Here is a 24000-nt window from a genome sequence, read left to right as displayed (position 1 = left end):
TCACAAAATGACATCCTTTAAGGTTTTCCTTAAGCTTAGGGAATAACCATATGTCAGAGGGGCCAAGGTCTTGACTATAGGGGGGGTACTATCTTGATCAAATAGTCTTTGACAAGGATGAAACACCATTGAGACAAACTTCGTGCAAATCTTCCGCATCTTCAGTTCCTCGCGAATAATTGTGTACAGTTCCCACACTGACATCAAACTGTGCATTTATCGTCTCTATAGACTCACAACGATCTTTATCAACTCTTGTATTCTGACTTCCTTACTCCTTGCAGCCCCCTCATCATCCCTCACAGTCTCCATGCCTTCTTGAATCTCTTATGCCACTCAAAACCTGATGCTCGGTTTATGTAAGATGATCCAAAAACAGTCAAAAGCATTCCATATGTTTCGGTAGCATTTTTCCCAGGATTAAAAAAGAATTTTATTGTAGATCGTTTTTATAAAGTGTCCTCACGTCCAGATTGAATTTTTGAAATTCATTAGCTATGACGATCCGTTTTTAGTAGTGTGTATTCCAAGTCCTGCTGTAGCTGTTCATTTGAACCTGAAATCATAAAAGTTCTTCAGTCATCTCATACGATAGGTAGCAATAAAATAGTGAATTTTCAAAAGTTTACGACAATTTTAAATGATTGTACAAAAAAGTCTGAAAACTTATTGAAGGCACCTCGTATAAGCTGGGAGCTCCCCTTGTTAGTTAGATATATATAGCAGGAGCGGTGCCCGGCATTTGCCCGGTCGTAAAATACGCTTAAATTTCATATTTTAATTTTTCCAGATTTTGTATATATTATTATAGAGTTGTGATTTCACGACTTTTTTTTTATTTTTGCAGAAAAGTGGGGTCCTTTCGGACAAGTTCTTGCATTTGAACTGCATATTGAACCCTTGTTTGAAAATCTTCAGGCTTCAAGTGTTGAACAGACTGCACTTTATAAGGAAAGAGTTTTAAACTGTGCAGAATATTGTGTAGTGAGCTTCGACATATCCCAAGTTGTGTGCAACGTCGTCGAATCGGTGTTTCGGGATGCTGTTCCACGCTCTCTCGCACTTTTTGCCTATTTTCTTTTGGTGATGACATTTCGAGGTCTGCCAGCTCGCGGAAGATAAAGTACAATTCCTTGGTCTTCAAATCGGCCGGCAATGTTTCGAATTGTGTTGTGACTTGGGCTATCTCTTACATGAAAATGCCGCCGATAAGCTTTTTGAGTAAAAACAATTGACCTTTGATTTTGGTAAAACAATTTCACAACTTGCGTGCGTTGTTCAATACTATACTTATCCATGATTAATTTCCAAAATATTATCCATAATCAATTTCCAAAATATTATCTGTAAAATATCTGAAATAGAGAAAAAAATAATTATTAATGGTAAAATGACAAAGATTTTCAACCCTTCAGTGACTTTTTTTACACCCTGTAAACGTATAACAATTGTTTCGATTTTGACCCATTTTTTACCCCTTAAATTTTTTTTAAAGCGGCTAAAGACCCATAAAAAGGTCCGTAAAAAAAAAAACAATCATTTGAGGCCCCTAGCGCTGCTTTGCAACTCTTAGTGTCGGAGGAGATAGATTTGAAAATATGGAGACAGACAGACATATAACCATATATATATATATATATATATATATATATATATATATATATATATATATATAGTTATATATATATATAGTTATATATATAGTTATATATATATATAGTTTTATATATAGTTATATATATATATAGTTTTATATATATATATATATATATATATATATATATATATATATATATATATATATTCAAAACAGTGTAATGGAAACATATTAAAGATATTTGCAGCTTCTCTTCGAATTTTCGGATTTTAATCATGTCAAATGACACTTTATTTCCTTTTGACGGATTGATTGTTGCTATTTTTTCTGATGAGTCAAGGGCATAATAGATACACTGATTGATATAATAATTAAGTGATTGATTTTGTGCTACGAAACAGATATTGTCAAGAATTGTAAATGTCAACTGAATTAAAGGAATAAATTATAAGATGGTCAACATCATGAATTTTGTAATTTAGTTTTTTGTCATTTATTCACTATATTGCCTTATAATTACATTGAGCTTCTTAAATAAGGATTTGTATATATTATAAGAAAATATATTTTACAGAAATATATATATATATATATATATATATATATATATATATATATGTAGAATATAAAAGTAACATATGGAAGAAAACAATATTGTTTTTGCACCAACCTTATATATATATATATATATATATATTATATATATATATAGTTATATATATATAGTTATATATATATATAGCTATATATATATATATATATATATATATATATATAGAGAGAGAGAGAGAGAGAGAGAGAGAGAGAGAGAGAGAGTGGAGCAAAAATAACAGGTGTCTTTTAAAAAAATCATGAAATATAAGATTTTATTTAAAATTTTTTCGTCATTATTCAAAACAGTTTGCCATTTTATATATCAAGTTAGGAATTTTTCATATGATGTCGTTCCAATCTGTGAAACCATACACGTCGGATTAGAATTTGATTTTGTCTTAACTCAAGCAGAAAGAAATGATTTAATTATAACTTAATTATTGATCATCTGAATATAACGTTCTGAGTTACTAGTAAAAGAGGTTCGTGCATTATCTTTAAATAAGATCCAATCTATTCAGTTTCCCCTATAGCACACAATACTGTTTCTTTGGCTATGCAGATGCTTTTCATGCAGTTCTTTATGATTTTCTCAGCTCCAATAATCTGTTGATTAACTATTTCAAGATCAAAGTGTAGTATCTGTTCTTCAGATGTTGCACTTCAATTTCTTGTTCTCTGTCAGTGGAGGAGAAATTTTTCACGACTGAGACAATTTTTATATTTGTTCCTTTTCTCCATGTTAAAAAACGACCCTGGTGTCTAACTCTGTCCCGTGGGGAGGCGTTGTAAATAGGAACTATTTCATCCAGATGAAAATGGGCTTCATCACTCATTAAAAAAAATGAGGTTGTCATTTGTTTAGAAAATCTCTTCCATCCGACGTGCAAATTAAAGCCGCTCTTCATAGTCGGCTTGCCGAAGCTTTCGTGTGATGACTAATCTGTGTGGTTGGGAGTGAAGCTCTTTATGTAAGATCTGCCTTGTAAAGTGAATACTAATTCCAAGGGTGGCGGAATGTTTCAGACCAGATCGCTTCGAACTCCTGAGTATAGCTTCCCGAATGCACCTCATATTATGTGGGTTTGTTGGTGAGTGTGCCTTCTGTGCAAAAAGAATGAACCTAGTTCAGAACTGTGTCTCTTTTTGGGAATTACCTGATATCAACTTAAGTTAAAATACCGACGATTTTTTTTTCTGAACAATTATGACTGACTCTTTACGTTTCACGTAGCTCTTCTATGCAAAAACCTTGTCTAATTGAACACATTTTGAACTTTTATAGGAAACAACGTAATTCATTATTAACTTATAAGAGTGTAGGTCTTTACAAAAGCACCGTACCTATTTGATGTATATTAATTAATATATAGAGAGAGTAATAGCAATTGCAAAAACACCTGTTATTTCTGCCCAACGCTGTATAATACGGGGGTACCACAATTACAGGAGCCTATTATGCTTCACTTTTGAGGAAATTAAGGGAAGCTATCAAAATCAAGAGGCGGGGCAAGATCGGCAAAGGTACCCTCCTCTTGCAGGACAACGCTCCGGTCCACAACTCACATGTCGCCAGATCAGAAGCATGGGCGTGTGGTTATGAAATCCTTCTCCATCCTCCCTACTCTCCTGCCCTTGCACCCTCTGACTTTCACCTCTTCCCAGCCATGTAGTTGTTTTTGAAAGGAAAGCGTTTCCCAGATGATGCAGCCTTGATTTCTGAAGTCACGTCGTGGTTGGAGGACCAACCTGGGGTGTTCTACAAAAACGGTTTCCAGAGCTGCATAAAACGATGGGAGAAATGCATAACTCTGGGTGGTTCCTGTGTAGATAAAGACTAATAACTGTGCCAAGTTTTGTTGCTCTACTGGTATGCGAAGTGGGTCAGGGGCATTACTTATTGCACACTCCTCGTAAATAAAATAATTTAAAATAAAATAATAAAGGTAACATAATATGAATAAATTTATATCGCTTCTGCTATTTTCTGCTTGGCAACTGACACGATTTCTATCTTCCTGTTCGGTTCTAACGACATATTTGACTCTGTACTTTCTGGGATGGTACAGGGTGGACCACTTAAAAGTAGCCTGATCTACCTAATCTTTCTCTTACCGACCAACTGACACCACAAGACAAAATGCAATTCTGATTCCAACAAGATGGCGTTACATGCTACACGTCTCACAGATTACTGAAACGAGTTCATGGCATGTTTACGAAAGAGAGAACAATAAGCAAAGGGTTGTGGCCACCACGTTTCCCGGACTTGTCATTATGATATCTATGGGGGACTTTAAAACAAAATGTTTATGCAAATAATCTCTACAATCTAAACACACTAAAGGAGAACATTGCCAACGCTATCAGGAGAATCACAAGAGAAGATCTACAGGCAGTATCTGCAAACGTTGTTAAACGTGCCCATAACTGCATAGATGTCAACGGGGAGCACTTCCGGCATCTTTTATAACGCTACATGTAATTTAAATAATAAAAGAATGTTCCCCCTCTCTACTACATTTTCAGGACTACTTTTAAGTGAGCCACCTTGCAGAGTGATTAAGCATTTTTCCAACGACATTAGTATCAGATTGTAAAATGTGTTTCTATTTCAGATATGAAGTAGAAAGTCAGTCATAGTAGCTAATAAAAGCATCGGGAATATGACCATTCCTTTCGAATAGAGCTAAAAGATGTTCCAAGTGGTGAAAAGAGAGGATACATATATTTTTCATGTAAACTGCTCTAGACAAGGTGTAAAGATGTTAAGGTGGAAGGAATTGACAAGAAAAAAGCTGATTATCGAAATTTCAGGAAATGCCAATTGATCTTAGTCTTGAAAAAAATACAAGGTAGGAGAAAAACGATTATAAAGAAGTCAGTTTCATGAGCCTGCAGTTCTTGAAAATAAGTTACTAGAATAGGAACCTGTATTACAATGGGGTATAAAAACGGCGAATTGATGGAAACCACTGGACCAGCAAGTCAAACGAGCTGAGACAAAGAAAGCAGTGAATAGATCAGACAATTCGGAAAAGCAGATGCCATAATAGTATTTATAGAAAACCCTGAAACTAGCATATCATTCCCCCACTATATTTCGAATACAAATTTGAACTCTGTTTAGGAAATGTTGTGGTAGAAATACGCGTTCTTGTTGTGAATGTCTTAATGGACAGAGAACCACTGAGTGGAGCCTATCTGATTATCTTCCATTAAAATAACGGTAGACTGGAGAGACTCTAATAAGATCACTTCCGTTTTATCAAGAATTCTGGCGAAAGAACTGATTCGTTCAAGTATCGCCTCATTAGTCTCCTGCCTATCTTCGCTAAAATCATTGAGACTTTACTAGATCGAGCATTAGTCCGCCATCTTGTAGACTACAGACACGATTTTGAACTCTAGTTATCGTAGAGTGCTCTGAGCGGTGTCTTCTCTGTTCAGCCCAAATATGACAAAAATACTCCGTCAGTGAAGTGTATTCGGCCCTCATCAGTCTTCTCCCGAGGAGTAGCAAATATTGTGTTTTGCCAACATTACGTCCGTGAGATATAAGTTACAGAGAAGAAGAAAAGGCGGGGCAAATGGAATAACATTTCTGCACCTTGTCAAGGATCCTCAAATGGAGCAGAGATTTACAAGTTCAAATATGACGAAAATACTCCTTACATAGTCTGATATACTAGAAAATATAAAAACAGTACTCTATCTTAGAACGTATCTTACTTTTATATAAGCAGAGGAGCCAATACTTGCGGGAGCGATAGAATGATCCCACGGTTCTTTAGCAACAATTGAAAATAAGATTTTTATTTTAGCTGTGCAATAAAAGTCAGTTCTAGGAGCTTATCAAAGCAAATAGCTTCTCCAAAAAGAGAGCTATTTATTTCGACTGGAGCCAACAAGCAAGAGTACACGTGTTGGTGATGAAAATTGAATATTTCACCAGCTTTGCTATCCATAAGAAATGTGGAGCTATTTTGAAATATGAATTTATTTACAGCTAATCAATCACCGGGCGGGTTGTTGCATAATAAATTAATATAATTTCGTATAACCATTTCGTCACGGATCTAATCGTTACTGATGGAGGAAGAGAAGCTTCATTCGCCCACTGCATTTCTAAGATGATTTTGAACTTTACCTAGAAAATGAAGAGTGTTCTGAGGGCCACCTTTTGGGGTCTGGAAGCACTATGCTATCTTAAAACGTAAAAATCTCATATAGGTAGAGGATTACATTAGAGGATTGCGCACCCTATGCAGCCTTGACAGATTTCAAAACCGGTATCGAACCCTAATAGGTGATTCTCTTTTCTCTCCCCTGCAATCTCTTCCCACAGAAAAGACGTTACGAGCTTGTCTCTACTCTATCGTTATTTTCATGGCAGGTGATCGACTGAACTCCAATCTCAGCCCCCCTTTGCCAAACTTTCACAAAAAAACACTCGACTAGCTACAACCACTACAAATGATTTCCCACGCTCTCTATCTATGCCTTAATCTTAATCCATGAACAAAGCTTTTTTGCCAGAACTACCTGCCTGTGGATCACTGTTATGCCAGCGTGCTTCTCGGTTGAATACAACATGGTAGCCTATAAATCCAATGTAAACAACATCTTGTTGACCTGTACCCATACATAATCAAATTCTACCCAATTTACACCATTTATTAGTCTACCAGCTTACCCTTATCCTCGAGTGACTTTCGGGCCTTGATTAGTGGTGACTCTCAAATAAAAAAAAAAACAAAGAAATCGGTAGAATGATGCATTTTTTTCCAGCAACATTACCAACATGTTGTATGTAAGCCTTCATTTAAGGCGTGAAATGAAGGTCAATCCTAGGAGCTTGTCAAAGCAAAGGAGGGGAAGCAATAATCAATAGAAACCAGAAAAATAATCAAATCATTTGTGGTGAAGTATTTAAAATAGGGATGAGACGATTCCAGTATTTTTACCGATTCCGAGACAATTACCGATTCCGATTCTTTCCAAATCTCTACATATTTAACTATAAAGTTGATATCTTTCGCTATTATCGTAAAAAAAAACACATGTTAAATGTGCAGATATTTTCTTAACCATAAGGATACACTTGTGAGGGGATGATCTATCGATTTTAGTTTTACTAAAAGGTTAAAATCAACAGATATTCACTATTTTAGTATTACTATCAGCAGTGGAATATATTTCTTTAAAAAGAGTCAAGTAAAATAGCCAATTAAAAGATTCGTTGTTGGCATCGGAAAATAGGCAGAAAATTTTCCGAGTCCGATACCGATTCTGATACCGATTCCGATACTCCAAAAATTTCCGATTTGTTCGATTCCCGATTAAGATTCCGATTAATCGATCCAACACTAATTTAAAACTAATGAGGTGTGTTTCTCTGCTCATTCCGCAGCCTCTTTCTACTCTGTGAAATTGATCAGGTAAATTTAGTGAAATCGATTGAGAGTCCGGTTGATGAACAATCTGTAATGTAACTGATTCATTGGCGGCTTGATTGATTCTTTACTATGATGCATAAATCGATATTAATCGATGGAGAAAACTCTTTGTTTGTTTGTTTGTTTGTTTGTTTGTTTTGAAAGGGTGGTACCAAATAAATGAAAGAAATACTGAAGTAAATGAAAGCAAAGTAAGAGAGCAACAGATTTACATAGATAGAGATAGAGAAGTTGATAGATAGATAGATAGATAGATAGATAGATAGATAGATAGATAGATAGAAAGCTTGGTATGCATATATATATATATATATATATATATATATATATATATATATATATATATTAATTTGCTTTTACATAAGCAGTAATGTGTTGCTACACAGTCATGAGCATGTTTCGGTCTTCTAGCATTGAGTAACTAGATACATCTTCAGGCAATAACGCTTAAATTAAGGGAATCAATAAATCGTTACTGATTCCCTTAAACGTAAGCGTGATTGCCTGAAGATGTATCTAGTTACTAAGTACTAGAAGGCCGAAACATGCTCATGACTGTGGAGCAACACATTACTGCTGATGTAAAAACCAATTAAAAATATACCCTACCCTACTTCTATTTAGATAAACCTAGTCCACTTAGGGCGCCTTAACTTTGAGTACGGAATTTTTATACTTAACCCTCGGCCCTTAAACTGCAGAAGTAACGAATGTAATTTCGATTATACCAAAATAAATAAAAATATAAAAACAACATCTTCACATTTATCTGTAAAGTTACATGGGTAAAATGGTAGCCGAATGGTTACGGTCTTTGCTAATCGAGCCAGAGATGTCTCGTGTTGCCGAGTTCGAATCGTTCGACTGGTGTAAATCGTGACACCACGCACTGAAGATTCCCGAAAGGATTAAACACTAGTATCTGTAGGTATTTCATTATTATAGTAAAAAAAAAAATAATTATGACAGCCCCTTTAAGAAATTCGTTTCTTATCGTTGAGCACTTTCAGTTGAATTAAAGTCGGTCAATTTAGCTCTTATCATTGTATAAGAACAAGTAGTTAATAAAACATGTTAAAAACACTTTGAAAAAGAGTTAAAACATATTTAATTTTAAAAAGGAAGCACAAAATAAGTGGATTGTCCTTAATCCGCAGAGTTTCGAAGAAATACTTTTCTTCTCATCAGATGCTAGGATTTAGCAAAATGCGGGATCGGATTTTGCTTGCAAAAGTATTTGATGAAACTACAAGTAAGTCATATATATATATATATATATGTGTGTGTGTGTGTGGAGGGGGTGTATATGTATATTGCAAGAATATGTCTGTACTTAAATGCACTAGTCATCATTTACGTAAAAAAGGCACCCCAGAATATGAAGGATATGATAGTACAGCCACAATTAAGTAAAATTGAAGGTTCTTCTTTATTTAGAAACCCATTATTAGTATGTTAACTATTCTATACTTTTACCCAACAATTTAATAAAGAAAACATACCGTAAAAAATTCATTTAACTCCAAATTCCTATCAAGATTCGCACAATCCGGGAGCTAGATTTTTTAAAAAACAGGCCCTCATATTTATCTGTAAATATAGTGTTTAGTTGTTAAAGTTAAATTCTGAAAATCAGCATATTCTGTCTTCTGTCGCTTATACATGTGTGTGTGTGTGTGTGTGTGTGTGTGTGTGTGTGTGTGTGTGTGTGTGTGTGTGTGTGCGTGCGTGCGTGCGTGCGTGCGTGTGTGAATCTACCTGCGCACGTTATTTTTTATAAGCACGTTATTGACTGTGCTATTTTTATCATTGTTTTCAATTTTAATTAAATTTTTGGTACTTCTCCATTTATAATCCTGCGATTTCCACGAAGTTACTCGGATGTGCCCGATGAATGACGGGAAGAACCGGAAACGGTCGACAAGTAGTTTTCTAGATATTAAGACATTATTTTCCAATGTTTTACTTTATAAATTTCAGTATTCGACGCTGTCTTTAACATGTGTGGGGGGGGGAGTAGCATTTGTGTTTTTTTGTAATAAGGCTCACTTGGCGGTTCCGTTTATTTCCGTTATCTGCCGGGCACAGCCGAGTAACTTAATGAAAATCGCTGGTTCATAAATGCGTAATACCAATTTTTTTTTGTCGTATTTTTTATTCATTAAATTTATAGATCAAAGTACAGAATAGTTAACATGTTAAGAATAAGTTTCGAAATAATAACGTTATTATTTGAGCATGGTCGGTAAACTGCAGAAGTACTAACTATAATTTCGTAAAAATGTAAATAAATAAAAACGTCGTCCCTATTTATATGTAAATATATATGAGAAAACGGTATTTCTGCTATTTACGGACTGGGATAAAATAATAACGGTGTGATTTGGAAACACATGTCAACGTAAACCACACAAGTAAAAGAATAAAAAAGGGAAAATACCAAAAAAATATACATGTAAATGTACGTGCGTTAGCATATTTTGGTAATATTGTTTATTAAATTGTTAGGTAAATGTATAAAATAGTTAACATATTTAAAATGGGCTGCTAAATAATAACGTTGTCCATAAACTGCAGAAGTATCGTTTATGCATATACGTGCAGATAAATGGTGGTGACGTTATTTATTAAGTTTTTTATTTTATTTTTTATTTATTATTTTTTTATTTATTTATTTTTTTTACGAAATTGCATTTAGTGCTTCTGCGGTTTATGGACCATGCTTAAATAATAATGTTGTTATTTCGAAACAGAAAAGTATCAAACGTAATTTCCTTAAAATCAGATAAAATAAAAATGTCCCTACAATTATCTAAAAATATGGACGCGTAAGGTAGACGCCAAAGCAATACTTCTGCATTTTACGAACCGTGCTAAAATGATAATGTTTCTATTTAGAAACCCGTTCTTAACATATTAACTTTTCTTTACTTCCACTTAACAATTTAATCAACAAAGATACCGTAAAAAAATTTGAATTCACTTTGGAAATCCGGAGTTTTTGCAGAATAGTAATTTAGAGATTTGCATTTGTGACGTAAGAAGTTCCGACTCCAAACGGAGAAAAACGAATCAATTTCACTGTTACGTATTTTAGTAAATACAAAACCATTCGAAATTCTTTGAATAAAAAATCAATTATAAAACTGCACTTATTCTAACAATTTTCATTTTGAAACTGGATACCAAAATTTCCCCACTCTCTATCTGTGCCTAAATCAAAACGTAGATTCCATGAACACAGCTTCTTTCTTAGAACAGCACGCCAGTGGAACTCTGTTCCGTTTGCCTGTTTCCCACCTGACTACAACTTGGATGTCTTCAAATCCAACGTAAACAAATTCCTGATGGACCGCCCCCTTAAGTAGACGCTTTATGAAATCTCAACACTAACGTACAACGTACTGTACATGCAATAACCCTTATCCCTGAGTGGCTTCCGGGCCTTGATAAGTGGTTACCTCCTTGTAAAAAAAAACAGTTCGGAAAAATATACTATGAAGTAAAATGAATTTTCTTTTGTTCAGATTACCGTGGATGAGTAAACACACGCGGAGTCATATGAACGAGATATGTATCTACAGAGATGCTGGTTTTGTCTTTTTCACAATCATAGTATTTATGACAATGATGGTAGATAATAATGACAAAGAATGTGATCTGCTTTTGACATTGTGGAGTCTGTGTTTGCGCTGAATTGCTCAAGGGGAAGCATGGAAGTTTTTGAGTTAATCTACTTTATCGGGCAAGGCCGAAACACGGATCAGCTAGTAGATAGACAGCTCTATGGATGGGTAGATGAATGTGTCTGATTGTGGAAATAATTAAATATAGATAGAAATAAAAGGTGAGATTGATAGATAGATAGATAGATAGATAGATAGATAGATAGATAGATAGATAGATAGATAGATAGATATGCTTGATTGTGAAAATAATTAAATAGAGAGAGAAAGAGAGAGATGGATGGTATATAAATAGATAGACAGACGGATGTATGTGTCTGATTGTGGAAATGATTAAAAGTAGACAGAGGGGAAGAGAAATGAGTCGGTAGATTTGTCTAATTGTGGGAATAATTAAATATAGATAGAGAAAACGAGAGAGATGGATGTCCTGATATATATATATATATATATATATATATATATATATATATATATATACATACATACATATATATATATATACATATATATATATACATAGAGAGAGAGAGAGAGAGAGAGAGAGAGAGAGAGAGACGTATGTGCGTTGCCTTTTGATACTAAAACTCTCGCAGTCGTAACAGCAGAACTAAAGTGAAAGTGAAAGAACGAATTCAAATAATTTTTGTTTCCTCGTGAATGATTTCTATCGTGGCTCCTGAGTAACCATAATTACTCATGCCAAACGATACTGACACAATGGCCGATCCCATGTTTGTCCTTGCCTCCAAATTTGTATCGCTTGTTTACACAAACTGGACTAACGTCTTTAGATTTAGCTGTGCTGCTATTATTTACTTCCGTTTTTCTCTGTCTGTCTGTCTCTCTCCCTCTCCCTCTCTCTATTTCTCTCTTTCTCTTTTACTTTCTTTCTCTCCTATTTTCCTTTCTCTCTCTCTCTCTCTCTCTTTTCTCTCTCTCTCATATATATATATATATATATATATATATATATATATATATATATATATACATAGTAGTTGTTGTTGTTATATTAGTAATAAATCAATATGATAAGTGTTAGTTGAAATGGATAATATTCTCTCTTTTTTGTTCCTTTTAATTTTCTGTCGTTTGTTTTTATTTTTACTGTTGTTATTGATGATGAATACATTTTTTTAGGGGTAGTTTATTTCGCCACATAATATGAGTCCCTCCTCCAATGACAGCATATCATTATGATCAAGTCCAACCCTTATATGTGAACTTTATAAGAGCCAATATGATAACGGATGAAAAAAAGCGAAAACTTGCGTCACACATTTTTTACACAAACAGCGATCTTCAGGCGGAAATCATTAAGACGCTGAGATTTCCGATTGGAAACATTCCATGTGTAAACATTTTATTAACTATTTGGCCATTTATTAGTACAGCCCGAAATATTGGTAAATATATTTATCTATCTATCTGCTATACACCTATAAATTCGGATTTCTTTTGTGTGTATCGATATTCACATTAAAACCCCTCTTTTTCTATTCATTTAAAAAGAAAATACAATTTTCTTATATCTTTTTCTTATATCTTATATATATATATATATATATATGTATATATGTATATATATATATATATATCTTATATCTTATATAAATAATGATTTAGCTAAATTGCATATTCTTTTAAACATTCATTTTAATTAATTCCCTATTAGTTGATTCGTTTTTTTAATGGGGTAATCATCTTTAGTTAACTACTAGCATTTCAGCCCGGCGTTGCCCGGGTGTTTGGATGTGTATGTTGAGCAAAAAAAAAAAAGTGGTAGTAGGAAGGCAGGCTCGAACCCGTACCGCAAAGGAGGAAAAGTACGGGGTAAAACCTAACGTTTATGCTGTTACGACTACCTCCAAACCGGAAGCGACATTTTTTTTTTTTAATTAAGACTAGACAATCTAAAGGAGAGGATAGCTTTAAAAAATACCGGCGAAAAAAGTGACCTCCCCCTTGTAGAAAAGTGCCTAGTTGAAGGGGAAGATATTAATGTTTTTAGCCAATTTTTCGATATTTGTCGTATGAAAGATCGAACTTTAAAACGATACTGATCTTGGTAAAATCCGTCGCCTCTATTGAAAGTTTAAGGCAGACATGCAAACAGACATACATACATACATTTATATATTGGTAACTAAAAATTTTCGGCCCAGACTGATGAAAAAGCTTGCCCTATCTCTGAATACCCTTTATGTAAAATTTCAAATATTTAGACCAGAAATTGTCTTAGTAGTATGGAAGAGACCGCAGAGGTCAATTTTTTTAACTTTGACCCCTATTATGACCCCTTAAAATGTATTGTTTTGGGCTCAAATCAAGTTATTAAGTTAGATTCATGTCCAAGGAACCTACATCTAAAATTTCAAGTGCGTAGACCCAAAATTGTCGGATGAGTTTGGTAGAGTTCTCAAAGGTCAAATCGTTGAACTTTGACCCCTTAATCGCCAAATTTCTGATCAAAAACCGATCACATCGATTTTCCCAAATCTTAGTACCCTGTATATCAAATTTCGAGTCTGTAGATTAAAAATTGACAGATTTATTATTATTTTATGATATAGGGAGTATGATTATAAGCGGGTGGCCGAAGATTAGGATGACAATGTCTATGAGTGCGTTTAACTTGATGCAAAAGGTTAAGGATATAGATGGCAAGGTAGAGGAGTAAGGAGACCATTACTACTTATAAGAGTGGTAAAAATAATTATAATAGTGAGAAAGATAATAATAATGAAAATTATAATAATAGTAGTAATAATAAAGATGAAAATATAATGGAAGTAAAATTGAAGATAAAAATAAAAATAAAAATAAAGACAAAATTAAAGATAAACATTAAAAATAAACATTAAAAATAATATTACCAATAGCTGTGATAAAAGTAAAGTTAATGTTAATAACAGTGAAAATGAAGATAATGGTAGCGGTTATGATAGCAATGATGGGGATGATGATGATGATGATGATGATAATAATAATAATAATAATAATAATAATAATAATAATAATAATAATAATAAAAAAGCGGTAACAACAAGACAGTAATAATAATGATAATTAAAAAAATAGTAGTAACAATACTACTACCACTACCTCCACCATCACTACCACAACTACTAATTATAATAATGATAATACTGTTAATAATAATTACTAGGGGATGCGTAAAAAAGGGATACAGACAAGTGGGGGTCAGAGTAGCAGGAAATGGGGTTGAGCAATGAGGTGTAAGTGGTCCCGTAAAAAATAAAATAATATATATATATATATATATATATATATATATATATATATATGATGATGAAAGTAAATATAAAATAGATGAACCCCATAATTTATTATAGCATACCTGTTCACACTGGATCGAACACTCCATAATTTTATTATACCATATTTCTTCAAACTGAAACATAATTATCAAAGTATACTTACGCAGATAGATATGAAAACTCTTTATTAAAGTTTGTGCCTATTTCCATTCTATGGAGGCCAGCGCGAACGCAGACCCCCACAATTTTATTATACCATCCCTATTTAAGTTAAAACATACTTATCAAAGTATTCGTATGTGCATCTATATCAAAAACACTTGTAAACATTTTTTTTTTTTAATTTTTAAATTTTTTATTTCCATACTTTGTGGGCCAGGCGCGAATGCAGACCCCACAATTTTAATGAACCACCGTTCGCAGGATCAAACATACCCATTCCTGTGTCTCGATATATCTTTTATCATTATATGTGATCAGTTTTCTATATTAGTCAACCATATAGGATCCTATTCGTGACCAGACACATACATTCAGCTTTATATTATATATATATATATATATATATATATATATATATATATATATATATATATATATATATATATATATATATATATATATATACAAATACAGATAAAAAAATAAAAAATAAAAAAAGGTTGTAGAATTAGCGGGGAAAGCGTAAGAGTTCGGTGAACAAAAAAAAACGCTTGGGTTTAAATTAAATTAAAGGATTGTGTCACTGGGAACGAGTTTCAAGAGTCCACATTAAAACTTAAAATTGTTGAAGTTCGATTATAAAGGCATTGTTTTTATGAACAAGCAAGGCCTAAAAATTTGAATACATACTTTCTCGTTTATGAACACGAGGGACAGGTCCATCCAATCGGCGTAACTACTTAATGTAGTAGCTCTAATCTCCAAGAGATGATGCAAGAAGCATAGTTTACAGCTGTCCGTTAAAATTCCATATTTCTCCAAATATTTTGTTAGGGTGGTCTTACATAGATGCGTTGGTCTGGTGAATTTTTTATTCCTCCTAATTTGGATGGCAAAAAACTGTATTTGTTCAACGGAGACTCTTTTAATGGAAATTACCCGAAACTGGACTGGTTCAACTGCGTTCAATTATCAGTAGGAAGTGAAAACTAGAAAGGAATTTGGAAAGTACACTTGTTTGTTTGTGAGGAGTTGGGAACGCGCTTGGCTGGTAGTCGGAGGGGGTAAAAGAGGGATGAGGATATGTCTGTATGGGTGATTGGGGTGGGGTGGGTTGAACCGGAAGAGCTTTTCTTAGGTTATATTTTCGGTACATTTAAAAATTTTAATGTAAATACTACTGGGTGGAGACCAAATGCGCTGATTTTTAAATTATTTCTTATTGGGGGGGGGCTTGCCAGTGGGGTTTAGGGGCGGTGGTTAGATGGTTCTAAATTTAGGTTTTAAGTCTTTAGCCCTGGGAGGGGGTTTCCAAGCTATTTTTTCATTGGGCCTAGGTCTTATATTGTTTAGGTTATATTCTCGTTGCATCGTGTGCTAATTGGTGATTTGGTTGCAATTTAACAGGTGGTGTTTAGTGTACATATTTACGGGGATAGGGTTTGTTAAGCAAAGTTGTCTGGGACTTATGTTTAAAGTAGATACATTGTTAATTAGGTTTTGCCAAGATCCAGGCGATTCTACGTCGGTAATTTATTTAAAGTTATGTAATGGTTATGTATTCAGAGGGTAGGCTAATATTTATTAAAGAGATTTTATGGCGATTTTTTCAGATAGAGAGTGCTTATGGGTGGTTTAAAAAAAAAGATTAGGTTTGGGGTGTTGTCCAATAGCCCTATACTAGGGGAAACGGTTACTGGGGGATATTGTTGCATTTTATGGATGGCGAGAAAGCGCAATAAGCTATTTCCTGTCCGGTGGTGCATTTTCAGTGGGATTATTTGCATTTACGTACCTGAACTTTCTCTTGTGCCTCCAACTGATATATATATATGTGTGTGTGTGTGTGTGTGTGTGTGTGTGTGTGTGTGTGTGTGTGTGTGTGTGTGTGTGTGTGTGTGTGTGTGTGTGCTGATGATCCCCACTTTCCTTTTAATGATTGGAGTTAAGGTTGTTGTTTTTTTTTCTAATCTGGTTAAATTCTGTTTTGTAATTGTAGACTTTTTAGAAGTCGGCTTATGCTAGTCTGCGATAGATTAAATTTAGTAGTTTTCTTGGGGGGGGGGGGTTAAAACTGTATTCTTTATTTTTATTTTTACATTTTTTTACTTAAAGCTTCTTTAGACTATATATATACATGCACATGCATATATATATATGCATATATATATATAGAGAGAGAGATGTATGTATGTATATATGTATGTATGTATGTATGTATAATGTATGTATGTATGTATATGTATATATATGTATACATATACATAAGCAAACTCGTAGAATCAATTTCCCAAATCAAAAAGGAAATTCTATATTAATGCCTAAAAGTGTTAATATCCAACCGAGATATTAATAAAGTATTAAAATCAATATTTGTATAGTTCAGATTGATTTTCGCTCGCAATAAAAATGTCACACCAAAGAAAAATCCATAGAATACGTTTAAACATGATATTTTAATTCATGCAGATTTCGTATTTCTTATTACCGAGCCAATACTCTGTTGATTATTATGTTGTGCCCAATATAGAGCAGTGATTTCCAAAGTAAAAACAATATATACATGACTTGGGTGTCATCAGTTAGAATCGAAATAATAATCGAACAGATTAGCAGAAAGACACGGCGTTGTCTGGGAGTGAATGACGATCACTAGTATGTACTGATAAAGCTATAATACTGGGGGGGGGGATAACGATATAAACTAAAAATTTGGGCGAGCCAAGTCCGAATCCAATTCATTCCCCAGAAATACTCTCGTCAAACCCATACCTGATCTCGTGTCTACCCCACCTGTGGGCAAGGGGGTAAATAAAATCATATTACTTTCTTTGTTGGCCCTGTCGGTGGGGCATTAGAATACGCCGACTGTCTCCCTGCAGAGGGTAAAAGTCTCTCAGTGGGGGTCCTGGATATGACCTTAAACTATATCCAGTGGTGAGGCCCCAGCTTGTGGGCTTTGGGGAGTGTGGAGCCACCTTTAATTACCATTGCTCCCAGGTCCACTCTGACCCGGAGTGGTAGTACCTGTTAGGGTCCCAACTATGGGTTAAATAGAAACCGACGTGAAAACAACAAATATATTCTATTAGAAAAATTTTTTCTTCAAAATCTTTGGATTCGGCATTAAATAACCCGAAAAGGGTTGATATGCCGTAAAACAACCAACCAACCAACTTTCTTTGTTTTTACTAGCCCTCCCTCTCTCGTTTGACTACCTAATACAGTCGGGGGGAATTGAAATGTAGGAAAACTTTCTGAATCGATGTGGTTTGAATTTCATTAAAATTAGCTATACGTATTTGAAGTTTGCAGGTGGTTCTGTCCTCACGGGTCGCTTAGAGGTGAGTTCAAAAATAGTTACTGCATATGTATATGAGTGTATCGCAGAGATTCAGTAACACTCCCATTGTCTCTTCCGAAGAATTCCTTACATACTATATCAATTCATATCTGAAGTTTTAGAAGGGGGTTCAGCATGCACAACTCCCTTAAATTATGGGGACAGTTAGAGATTCGAGACCAGTTCCATTACCTTCTCAAGAAATTTTTAGACATATAATTTAAATTTCGTAAAAATGGGATATATTTTAGGTTTTATGAGAGTTATGTTTTCAGAGTCCTAAGGATGCACTTAGAGATTTCGAAGCACTTTCAATGTATTCCCCAGTAAATTTTAGATAAGAATATACTTTATGATTTTATGTAGATTCTTTAATTTTTCTTTCTATGACAAGCGCACAAACATCAGTCACACGTACACACATTGAGTTATGTGTGTGTGCGCGTATGTGTGTGTGTGTGTGTGTGTGTGTGTGTGTGTGTGTGTGTGTGTGTTTATAGGAAATCAAAGATGATCACAAACCGCAATTGCAACTACTCTTCCGGTGTTTTCAGATTCATGTAATCATGCTGATATTCCTTTTATTCTCTTTTACAATTGGTGAGTTCCTATTCCCCTTGCTACGAAACAGGTGCTGTCAAGAATTGCGTGTATGTATGTATGTATGTACGGCATAATCGCGTTGACACATCGGTTCCCGTTAGGCCATCGAAGTTAAGCAACGTTGCGCCTGGTCAGTACTACAATGGGTGACCATTTGGAAATTCCAGGTTGTGTAGGTGCTCTCCGCTTATCTCGGCATTGTTTCCAGTCGTCCAGGACCTCTCCTTGTTACTAGACTCAAGCAGGGCTAATCTAAGAGAGATGTGGTTGGGCGTTGCATAAACCCTTGCCTCATAATAACACGTGCAGCTACCCTTACCGTGGGTATCCATTGTCTTTCGAGACTGCACGGAGGCTTTCACTTTCCTCTTCCATGTGTATGTATGTATGCATGTATATATATATATATGTATATATATATATATATATATGTGTGTGTGTGTGTGTGTGTGTGTGTGCGTACATATGTATTCTCATACGCATATATAGGAACAAAGAATTAATAAAACATGTTAAAAACACTTTAAGAAGAGTTTTTAAAAAAAAAAGCAAATTTAATTTTCAAAAAGAAGACATAAATTAAGTGGATTGTCCACTTGATTTGTGTCCCCTTTTTTAAAATTAAATTTGTTTTTATCTCTTCTGTAAGCGTTTTAACATGTTTTATTAATTCGCTGTTCTTATTATAAGCTCTACTTCCTATTTGGTTTTATTGAGCTTTTACATCTGGTTAGGATATTAAATATTAATTCTGTAATATTTCTAATATATTTTAAGTTTGCATTTTGGATTATCTTTGTAAACTTAATTGGAATTCTTATTTAATTATATATATATATATATATATATATATATATATATATATATATATATATATATATATATAGTAATTTATAAAATATATATGGCGATTAAGCTACACTGAATATTCTGCGTTTCATCCAACTATAGGATTCGTCAGGCTTATGCGCATAAGCCTGACGAATCCTATAGTTGGATGAAACGCAGAATATTCAGTGTAGCTTAATCGCCATATATATTTTATAAATTACTAACTAGCTCTACCTACGTATTGAGCACTTTTGAAGTAAATACTTAAAGTTTACGCATAAATCTATACTTTCGTATATTAAATTTATGCGAATAAATGAAGTAGTTATATATATATATATATATATATATATATATATATATATATATATATATATATATATAGAGAGAGAGAGAGAGAGAGAGTGAGTGAAGGGGAAAGGGAGAGGTGAAAAGAGAAATTTTTTGCATTTTTCCATATTGATGCGGTCTCTTGGGCCCGGCCCCAATCTCTGCTTCCATAGAAACAAAATCCCTTAATGAAAACCTTTAAACCGACAATAAAATCGTACGCTATATTGGCTAACCGTTTGTTAGTGCAACCCACACACAACCTTTTGCAAACGCTTTTTTTTCTCTCGTTCTTTCTCAATATGATTCTATCTTTAACATCCTTTTCCCAAACACCTTTGTAGGGGGTGGGGTGGAAGGTGTTTTGATAGAATTATGAAAAAAAAACCGGTCAATATCAATGAATTGATTAATAGAACGAGCATATTGGCTCCGAACACAAATACGGGTCGCCATGTTTGTTTTTAATTTAAAATGGCGTCTTTGATGTGGTTGTATAAGTTGCACACGGATAGGGACGATAATAAAGTATATTTGCCAATGCTAACAAGCTTCATCTCCGACCTCTCTGGGAAATGCCTCGCCATCGAACAGTGGTTAGCGCGCTGGGTCTCCGAGGACATTACTAACGCCATAGATTAGATCCTTATTCCATTATTGCCCTAAAGTTTGGTAAATAGCAATAACGACTGCTCGCTGCGGTGCCATCTATATAAATAAAACCCGTCTGTGGGTTTGCAAGGATCTCTGACAAAAGAGACTAGCCTTAAATGACTGTAAATATATTAGCTATGTCCATTATGTCGTTGTACCAATTGTAACGTAGTACACGTTTCCACACGTTTTAACATATGGGCACTCAGGACCCAACACGTTGTAGACTTAGTCGCAAAGGAGATAAAGCTCGGCTTTTACATATAGCCACCGTCCGCGCGCCCACGCTCTGTTACACAACAACTGTGGGAGCAATAAGAACAATTCTGAAAACCATGAAAAAGAGATTAGAAGAAGTGAAACTCAGCGGTACAATAGATACGATATCATGGGCGGCATTGATATGAAGAACAGAAATATTGAGAAAAATCATTGTGCGCGTAAACCAGCTCACAAAATCAGATAACGCCGACCAAACATAGGTACGTTAAAATGGAAATAGTACAAAAATATAGTAGAAACATTATTCGAAACTAGAAAAACTGAAACTGCTAAGCTCCTACATAAAGAAACACCCATATGCGGTGGTACCAGTCTTGCGGGTACTAGTCTTGGATTGATCGTAAATGGGCTACTAACTTTACTACGAAATAATAATTTTTAAACAAAAACATTTTGTGGATTAAATAAAGGTTCAAAATACCATCTATCAGGTCGGTGCAAAGTTTGTGCCGGTTTATAAAAAAAAGGGCATTTTAAACCATTGCAATTTATCTTATGTATATTGGAATCAATTAAATATATCACCATGATTAGTTCATAGTTTTCTTTCTTTCAGATTATTAAAGCATCATTCATATTTTTCTCTTTTGTTTTTTTTAATTTTCTTCCTTTGAAGATTGTAACGCCAACCCAACTGTCAACATTGCCCTGCTTTTTATTGAAACCAGCCGAGAGCTCTTTTTATTATCCTCGTTGTTCCCTTAAGTGCAATTTCCTGGATCTCTTTTGCACTTGGTTCACCAGTAATATTAGTTACGTAAGACTTCAGATTCTTCTTCATAAGCCCTATGGCATGATTAATATCTCCCTAAGATTCCAGTTTCTTTTCATATCATACATAATACCTCGATATTTGGTCTGTTTCTCCCTTTCAGCTCTGTTCAGACCTCCTTAATTTGGGGCACTCACTTCAACCAATAACTACCATGTGTCAGATTTCACAACAGCATTTTCAAGGTAGGCGGCTGTAAGGATTACATGGTCGTAATATATGGTATATACGTCATTTCCAACTGTTCTTTTAGGTTGATGTTCTCAGGATTTGCTGCTACATTGGATGTCAATTTTTTACAGATGATTTTGCTGTATAGTAACCATCCCCCTAAAGAACCTTGCAACTTGATAACAGATGACTCACACTTTCCAATTGCGTGCGACAGAGTCTGCATTTGTTGTCATTAATGAGACCTGCCATCTTCTTGAATACATTGGTCATCAATCCCTGGTAAAATCGCTCATGTTGACCCGAAAACATCCTTCTTTAGTTAACAGAAAGAAAATAATCTTCAATCATTTGATTGAAAAATCTTGCCTCATCCAACATTTACTTCTAATCCATCTTTCTCGGATTATCTTTTATATCTGGGCTTACAAAACCATTTAGATGGTCTTAGATTAACATTACGTGGAGAAATTGAACATGAGTTATTTTCATATTTCACATCAAAACTTAAAGAATTTTACAAACGGGACATTTATAAGCTCGTTTGACAAATGGAATTAAGTTACAAAGCAAAGGTCGTTATTGTTATAAATAAAGACTTCCATTTTTTAAGATAAAATTTTAAATTGATAAAAACTTTCGCACCGACCTAATATAGTAGTTATGACAATTATGTTCACAAAATAGTTATAGGAAGAAAGCGTTTCAATTTAGGCTAGCAAGAAAAAGTCACAGGGAAAAATCACAAATAATTCATAGTGGGCGGTAACAAAAAAAATCACAGAAAAAGTCACAATTAAAAACATATTTATTTTGGTTAGAAAAACACTACAGAAAATGCACAATTAATATTTTGTGAAATCACAAAAAAAAACACGTCTCAATTTTGACGAGCAAATAAAGTCACGAAAAAGTCACAATCAACTTTTTGCGATTGGTACCAAAGGCAAACAGAAAAGTCCCAGAAAAAAAACTCGTGTAAATTGTGGATTGCAAAAAGAGTCAAATAATTTAAAGTGGCAAGTAATAAAAATCACAAAAAAGTACAAAAAAAATGTTTCGATTTTACTCATGGGGAAAAGTCACAATTAATTTAAATATGTCAGTAATAAAAATCACAGAAAAAGCACAATAAAAAGTTTTACTTTTAGTCACGGGTTAATGAATTACAAAAAAAAAATGTCTCAATTTGTCAGGAAAGTAATTCACAAGATATCACAATTAATTTAGATATGTCGGAAACAAAAACACAGGAATTTTTCCTGTGCCACAGGAAAAAAAGCGTCCCATATTAGGCTACCAAAATAGTTATATGTAAAAGTCATAATTACATCATTGTTACCTGCAGTATATTCACAAAAAGCCACAGGAACAAAATGCGTGTCAATGTTGGGTAGAAAAAAATTTATAGGTAAAAGTAAAAATCAATTTGGAGTGATTGATAATTTAATTACAGAAAAAAACGCCCAAATTTTGCTAGGTAAAATATCAAAGGAAAAAAACTCACAATTCACATATAATGCCTGGTAATAATGTAACAGAAAAAATCGCATGGAAAAGTAATAAATAAATTTAGACCGACTGGTAATAAAGTCACAAAAAGTGACAGGTAAATAGCGTGTAAATTTTAAATAGTCATTAGAAAATGTCACAATTAACGTCTAGTTGTTGGTAATAAAGTCACAAAAAAGCATCTCAGTTTGAGTTAGCAAAAACAGAACATCAAATGAAAATAATTGCAATTGATTTGCAATGGCTGCTAATGATGTTACGGTGGCTTAGTGGTTAAGCACGCGGACTGCAACTCTGAATGTGCCATGTTCGAGGCCACTTCGTTCCACAGAATAACTTTCGTGAAACCAACACTTGACTCTGTGTCTAAACTCCTGTAGAGGATGCAGATGAAATAATGATAGAAAAAAAAAGGAGCGTATCAATTTTGTTTGGCAAAAAGAGTCATAATTAATTTAGGTATGTCATTTTATATATGATTTCTGAATTAATTCATTAATATATATATATATATATATATATATCATTCATTGATATATATATATATTATATATCATTCATTGATATATATATCATATATCATTCATTGATATATATATATATATATATATATATATATATATATATATATTCATTGATATATATATATTATATATCATTCATTGATATGTAATATATATATTATATATCATTCATTGATATATATATATATAGCCATGT

The sequence above is a fragment of the Euprymna scolopes genome, chromosome 31 (genome assembly GCF_053919585.1).
Source record: "Euprymna scolopes isolate OS-2025 chromosome 31, ASM5391958v1, whole genome shotgun sequence".
Classification (NCBI taxonomy): domain Eukaryota; kingdom Metazoa; phylum Mollusca; class Cephalopoda; order Sepiida; family Sepiolidae; genus Euprymna; species Euprymna scolopes.
Note: the sequence above shows the minus strand (reverse complement) of the source record.